General features: G+C 40.9%; 1 long non-coding RNA gene across 1 annotated transcript; it reads left to right on the top strand.

Moving 5' to 3' along the window:
* Positions 1-6,373: 6,373 nt before the first annotated feature.
* Positions 6,374-6,984, top strand: LOC122053863. The gene is made up of 3 exons (XR_006132411.1): positions 6,374-6,527; positions 6,656-6,739; positions 6,933-6,984. It is a non-coding gene; the product is annotated as an uncharacterized LOC122053863 (long non-coding RNA).
* Positions 6,985-7,341: the final 357 nt, after the last annotated feature.

The following is a 7,341-nucleotide window of genomic DNA, read 5'->3' as shown; positions in this document are numbered from 1 at the left end:
ATATATACTTTGGTTTCGTCAAATGTCACCCGTAACTGGGTGGACCATAAAGGCGATTACTGGGTATGTAATAAATTATGCGGAGGGATGTGAGTGATGTAGATGGGATCTATCCCTCCTATATGACGGGAGAGACATCGGTATTCTTGATAGAGTGAGACCACGAAGTGCATGACCATGCCCAAATGAGTCAATATAGGATATTGAGCTCATTTGATTTAGTGAGTCTACTTGGAGTTCAAGATTTAGATTGATTAGAGGATGACACGGTCTATGCCTCACAATGATCAATCTAGATGTCTAGGATAGAAGGACAATGTCACATATTGTGAGGAGTCATAATTAGTAGTCACAAGGTGATGTTGGATCTCAACATTCTTGTAACTTAGGTAGCAATGATGTATTGCTAGATGCCGCTCATTGCTTATGTTTCTAAAGGAGTTTAAAAACATTGCTAACGTTACAAGAACCTATTGGGTCACACACAAAGAACAAGTGGATGGAGATTAGGTTCATATGATGAACCAATTGGATTAGGTTCATATGATGCACCAAGGATTGGATTCGGATTAATTCAAATTAGACTTATTGAGTTAGACTCAATTAGATTCAATTGTTGAATGAGTCTAATTTAAATTTGATTAATTGAGTCAATTTATATTAATGAATTGAGATTCATTATATTGAAATTAACTTGAATCAAAGGTTGTAATTAACTCAACAAGGAAGAAAATTGGTCAATTTTGACTTGACCAAATGGAAGTTGAAACATCAAGTTTGACTTGATATTGCCACATCATGAAGGTTGACTCATCCTACATGGCATGACTAACCTTACCACATCATCTCCACCACATCATGGTGTGCCACCTCATGGAGGTTACACATTCCATTCCAATTAATGTGGCCGGCCACATTAAATGGGGAGGTTACAAGGTGTGCCCGGCCACTCTAATGTAGTGTGGAGGTTTTGGTTTTGTGAATTGATGTGTGCATTCATTCTATCATCTTCTTCCTTGGTCTTTCTTCCTCCTTGCTGCTGTTGCCGTGAGTTTTCATGGAAGGAGAAGGTGGTTGAGTGAGTTCCAAGAGAATAAGGAAGAGTGAAGGTTACAAAGGAGGATACTACTTCTTGAGTGTATGAGATTCTTTTGCATCCTCTCTTTTTCTTCCTTTCAAATCCTACCCGAGAGCCCTAGAAAGTGCTAGCACTCTTGGGGTGCTCTCTTCTCCATCCTTGAGTGTTAGAGAACACTTCTTGTTCGTGTGGATATCACTAGAGAGTTGTCTACGTTGACAACTTCGAGATCCGACGTACCGTTGGACGAGCGGGATTTGCGAGGGCACGCTTCAAAGGTATAACCTTTTCTTCATGTAGATCTAGGAGTATATCTAAGTTGTAAACTCGTATTCGTATTTTTTGAAATCTATTCTTCACACGAGATCCAGTGGCATGGGTGATTCGGGGTTTCAGCGAAGCGAAAAAGCGGTTTTCACGGCCCGAAAAACCCAACATTTACTACTAATTTTATAATTTTATGAGTCGCAACTTCCCGGCGGTCCCGTTTAGCGATTTTCAGGCGCGGTCGCTAGACAATGCCCCTTGCGGGGTTAGGGGCAGTACCCCTTCTCGCGAAATGAGTCACACGAGTGTCCATTTAAGATCTTACAGTGCCTTGAGCCGCTGTCCCAAAACAATTTGGGCGAGGCCTTGTCGATTCGGAAGGTTTTTCTTGGTAGTCCAAGCCTACAAGTGTCCAAACACTTGTTACTTCACCTCTACGAGAAAAATACCCATAAAATACATAAAAATAGAAAATTTATAGAAACTTACAGATCTGATATTTTTCACAAAAATACAAAACAAAACAAGTACATGCTTCGCACGTAGCTCTAATACCACTGTTGGGACTTTCGGGCCGCAAAAATTGCTTTTTGCCTTGCGAAAATCCCGAAGTCTTGCCACGGATCCGTGCGAAGATATATTAAAATTATCATGTACATGTTTCCTAATCCTAGATCTACACTAGATCTACAATAAAGGGGTGTATACCTTTGATGCAAAGCCCTTCGCAAATCCCGCTCGTCTAGAAGGGTTGCCGAATCTCGAGAGTGTCAAACGTACACACCTCTATGTGTATCCACACAAACAATAGGTGGAGAAAAACACAGCTAAGAGTGTGCTAGCAACCTTAGAAGGTCACGACAATGGAGGAAGAGAGGGAGAGAAGAGAGGAAGTAGAAAAATAAGAAGAAGACCTCTTGAATGAGCACACAAATGCAATCACTCACACATTCAAGTGGCCGGCTACAATAGAGAGGTTATAAACCTCCATGGGATACCAAGAGTCCTGGCTCTTGGTCTCCCTCATGAGGTAGCATTTGGTCAATTCAATCTTGATCAAATGATGTGGCCTTGATGATGTGTAACACCATCATTGGCCGGCCCTATGCCAAGTCACAATGACATGGCATTTGGCCAAGTCAAAGTCAAGTCAAACTTAACTCTTCATCTTCCCTCTTAAGTCAAGTCAAACTTGACCTCTTATCTCCCATTGTTGATAAAATCCAACCATTTGATTCATATCAATTTAATCTAATGAATCTATATTCATTAGATTAAATTGACTTAATGAATCCAAGTCTAAATTAGATTCATTTAACACATGAATCAAATTGAGTCCAACTCAATTAGTTTAATTTGGATTACTCTTAATCCAATTTGGCTCTTCATATGAACCTAATCCTCTTGGTTCATCATATGAACCCATTCTCCATCTAATTGCCCTTTGAGTCTGACCCTATAGGTTCTTGTAACGTTGGCAATGCTCCTAAACCCATTTAGAATCATAAGTAATGAGCGGTATCTAGCTACACATCATTACTACCCAAGTTACACGAATATTGAGATCCAACATCACCTTGTGACTACTAATTGTGACCCTTCACAATATACGATAATGTCCTTCTATCTTTGACATCTAGATTAATTAAATTGAGGCATAGACCGTGTCATCCTCTAATCAATCTATATCTTGAATTCCAAGTAGACTCACTCTAAACAAATGAGCTGAATATCTCATATTGACTCACTTGGGCATGGTCATGCACTTAGTGGTCTCACTTTATCAAGAATAATGATGTCGCTCCCGTCATATAGGTGAGATAGATCCCATCTACATCACTCACATCCCTCCGTATAATTTGTTACATACCCAGTAATCGCCTTTATAGTCCATCCAGTTACAGGTGACGTTTGGCGAAGCCAAAGTATGTAACTCCTATGTAGGGAACCATGGTAACTTCAGGTCCAAGGACGGATAGTCATACTAATAGTCACATGAGAAAGTATATGACACTCATATAACGATCCATAATACTTTCTCATGGCGGGGCATTCAGTATACATTCATCAATGCATACCCATGTGTCAACTTGATATCTCTATATCCATGACTTGTGAGGACAAGTCATCGAGTTGACCTACATATTAGTCTCGTCACATTAACATTGTCTCTAAATGTTAATACTTGACTAGGAATGATTAAAAGTATTGTTCTCTATATCATCTCACTATCGATTCAACCAATCGATTGATATAAATAAGAACCTTCTACTCAAGGACGCTATTATACTTATTTATTTGACACCAATACATGTAAGCATAATAACCATAAAGAAATGCCTTTATTAATATAGGAATATGATACATCGAGTCCATACAACAATCATCATATGATTGGCTCTAGGGCTCTAACTAACACTTTAGTCCATGTGTCCTATGCCAGAAGTCCTGGCCGCTATGCTTGGCTGGCACATCCCGACCTGTACGCTTTGGTCCATGTATACTGTGTCGCAAGGCTATAATTCCTGACCTGTATCCTTGGTTTACACATCCCGACCTGTATGCTTTGGTCCAGGTGTCTTGTGGCGCAAGGCTATAAATCCTGACCTGTATCCTTGGTTTGCACATCCCGACCTGCTAGGTGTCTGCGCCGCGAGGCTATAAATCCTGACCTGTATCCTTGGATGGCACATCCCGACCTGTACGCTTTAGTCCATGTGTCCTATACCAGAAGTCTTGACCTATATCCTTGGCTGGCACATCCCGACCTATATGCTTTGGTCTAGGTGTCTACGCTGCAAGGCTATAAATCCTGACCTGTATCCTTGGCTTTTGAGTTCCTACTCGACGCGTAGGTCTAACCTCGGACTACCACTTGTGCCTAACCAGGACCATCTTGTAATCTGACCCTGTGAACTCCACGTAGGCCGGATTCTTAACCTCCATGTAGGCCAAACTCTTGACCACCACGTATGTCTTACTTCTGACCGTCACATGAGCTTGACTTCTGACCGCCAAATAAGCTTGACTTCTGACCGCCACGCGGGCTTGACTTCTGACCACCCCAAGGGCTTGACTTCCGACCACGTCCACTGTCCGACCCCACTATCATGCATCATATCAAACCTCATACACAATCACTATAGTTTCCAATTATTTTTTTTAGGTTCAAGGTATTTTACCAATTCCTTTCAGGTTCAAGGTGCTATTTTTTATTTACATGAAGAGATTGCTAAAGAATTGTAACGACCCAATTTTCCTCATTAGGAGTTCTAAAAGTTCTTAAAAATATTTAGAAATGCTATAGAGATATTCTAGAGATTTTTAGAAATTTTTAGAGTATTTTTATGTAATTTTTGAAGTTCGTTTGGTATTTTTATCAAGAGGAAGTTTAAAAAAAAAAAGTGTTAAAGCCGGGTTTTGAACCCAAGACCTCGGACTTGGTCAAGTCTTAACCGTATCCAACCAGCCAACTGGTCTGCGACCTATTTGTGAACATATATGGGATGAAATATATATAAGCAGTATTTAGGAATGTTTAAATAAATTGGAAATAAAAAGTGTGCGGCTGAGGAATCGAAGCTGCGACCGAGATTTGGTTAAAACCGAGCTGACGAAGTGTGCTAGCGATCGTTTGTTATTAAAGAAGGAGAAAAATTCTATTTAAGCAGTAGTTAGGAAACAGAGAATAAATAGGAAATAAAATGGTTGCAGCCGAGACTCGAACCCACGAATCGAGTTTTAACCGAACGCAGCCAACCAACTGGCCCGCAGATATTTCGTGAAAAATTAAGGCACGAAATATTCTTAAGCAATAGTTGATAACGAAAATTACCTTAGGTTATAAAAAGAGGGCTTAAGTGTGTAACGCCCCGCCCCTCTTGCTAAGGCGACGGGGGTTACTTACACATACATATACATACCTACTTGCTACAGCAGAAGTCTTATTTATAGAAATTAAAAACTTTTCTTTTCTTTAAAATCAACATGACTAATCACCTAGACATATAACACTACATATCATACTTAACATGATTTTTAAGTCAAAATGCCTAAGCACAAAATTAATGTCATGGAGTCATAAAACAGTAACATAACTAGGCAAAGTTCTTATTAAACAAAAGCAAGTCTTTCTCCTTTAGCCAAGGCACTACCACACACATCTTTCTAACCCCTCCTGCTGCTCCCCTAGTTCATCCATTCCTTGCTTTTATCTGTGGTACAAGAAAGTAAGCTGTGAGCACTCATGGCTCAGTAAGTTCCTTTCCTACTCACAAAACCGTATAACATATCAAAAATCACAAGACATAACACATGGAGGAAATTCATTAAATTTCACTTTGTTTTAAAATCAGCAAGTTGAGTTTTCTTTTATGCTAACATGTTATTTAGATTAGCTTACTGTTCTTTGCTATTTTCTGAGCATGTGTAAAATACCGGAAAATAGGCGAATATTAATAAGGGAATTTTTCAGAATTTTTAGAAATTTTTCGGAGCTCGTATGGACGGGTAACGGGGATAAAAAAATAGCGCCCGGAAAAGCCTGTTTAGGCTACCCCGCTTTAAAGAGGAAAAGTTTTATTTTTATTCTTTCTTTTCTTATTTATTTCCTCTCGTCACTGTGCTTCCTTCCCCGCATTCCCGAGCCCCTCGCGTGATTTCCCTTCTACTCCTCACGCCGAACCTTCCAACGCCCTCTCCCCTTGCCCTAACCGCCGAGTGCCGCTCCTCCTTTTCCCCAAGCGTCGGCGACGCTCACTACATCGTCGGTTCCCTACTCTGTGCTTGTGCCCTAGCCTACCTTGCCGACGCCGGTGAGCGCTTTGCGGCGATCTTTGCTAGTGTTGTCCGAGACGCGTGCCTCAGTGACGGCGATTTGCCACCGCCGACACTCTCCCTTCAGCCCTAGTGCCGGCCACCATGTGCCCTAGCCAGCCCGACGCCACTGTCGGCACAGATTTCCCAGCACTGGTCGTCGTCGCGCTGTGCCCCAGTTTCCTTGTCGCGATGCCGATGCACACAGAAGCTTCCTCTCCTCTGCCGTCGCCTCTCATTGTGGAGATCTCAGGTTTGCCGCCCCTCTCCGATCTCCCTTGCGCCAACACTGTGCCCTAGTTCAGCACTGCCGGAGCCACTCTTTTTCTTCAGTGTTGCCATGCCGCCGGCAGAGTGGAGACAAGGGGTAAGTTGGATTCTTGGTAAGGAATTTTGTGTTATGTAATTGGGTATTTTAATTGGTGATATTCACATCTTATTTCGATTAGAGAAGACCTAATTTCTGTTATCATTATTAAATTGTTGATAATTAAGGCTCGGTCGGTGAATACAACTCCGGTCATCTTTGTGCGTGGGCGATTCACAGCTTTGGGCATAAACCAGTGCGGTTGAATTGAGGTAAGGTTTATGGTTTTGATCTTTGTGTTAGATTATTGCTAGTTGTGTTAGCAATAATTTTTAATTTAGGTTTAGAAGTTGTATAACGGTGTAGTTGGGGTTAATGAAACTAACCCTAACTGGTCAGTGGATTAGAAATTAGTTTAGCTATTTGTTTATAATTAAGTTAGCTAAACTGTGCGATTTAACACAGGACTTTGACGCGAGACGAGTATCTCGGAGTCAGATTTGGACCATTTTATCGGAGGCGGGTACTTTTGACTTTTTGTCTTTGATATGCTTAGTAATGAAATTAACATATTGCATCAATTATGTTTCTTATCTGTTTCGGTTAATCACTACCCAAATCTTGGTACGTGCTTGATTGATTGATTGATTTACATCTCATGTATATTTTACCTGTTTATACATGCTTATAGGGGGTAGTGATATACCATGCTTCACCATGTTCAGGACCTAGGTTTTTATACCTTCTGTGTACCTTTGATTCGATATGATTCGTTGACCTAGGGTGCACTTTTCTATATATATGGATTAGGTCAGGATGTTTATATGGTTATTGCCATGCATCATTTGCATGATTGCATGCTGTGCGATAGTCC

This window comes from Zingiber officinale, chromosome 3A, assembly GCF_018446385.1.
Source record: "Zingiber officinale cultivar Zhangliang chromosome 3A, Zo_v1.1, whole genome shotgun sequence".
Taxonomy (NCBI): Eukaryota; Viridiplantae; Streptophyta; class Magnoliopsida; order Zingiberales; family Zingiberaceae; genus Zingiber; species Zingiber officinale.
Note: the sequence above shows the minus strand (reverse complement) of the source record. Positions and strands in the feature narration are given on the sequence as shown.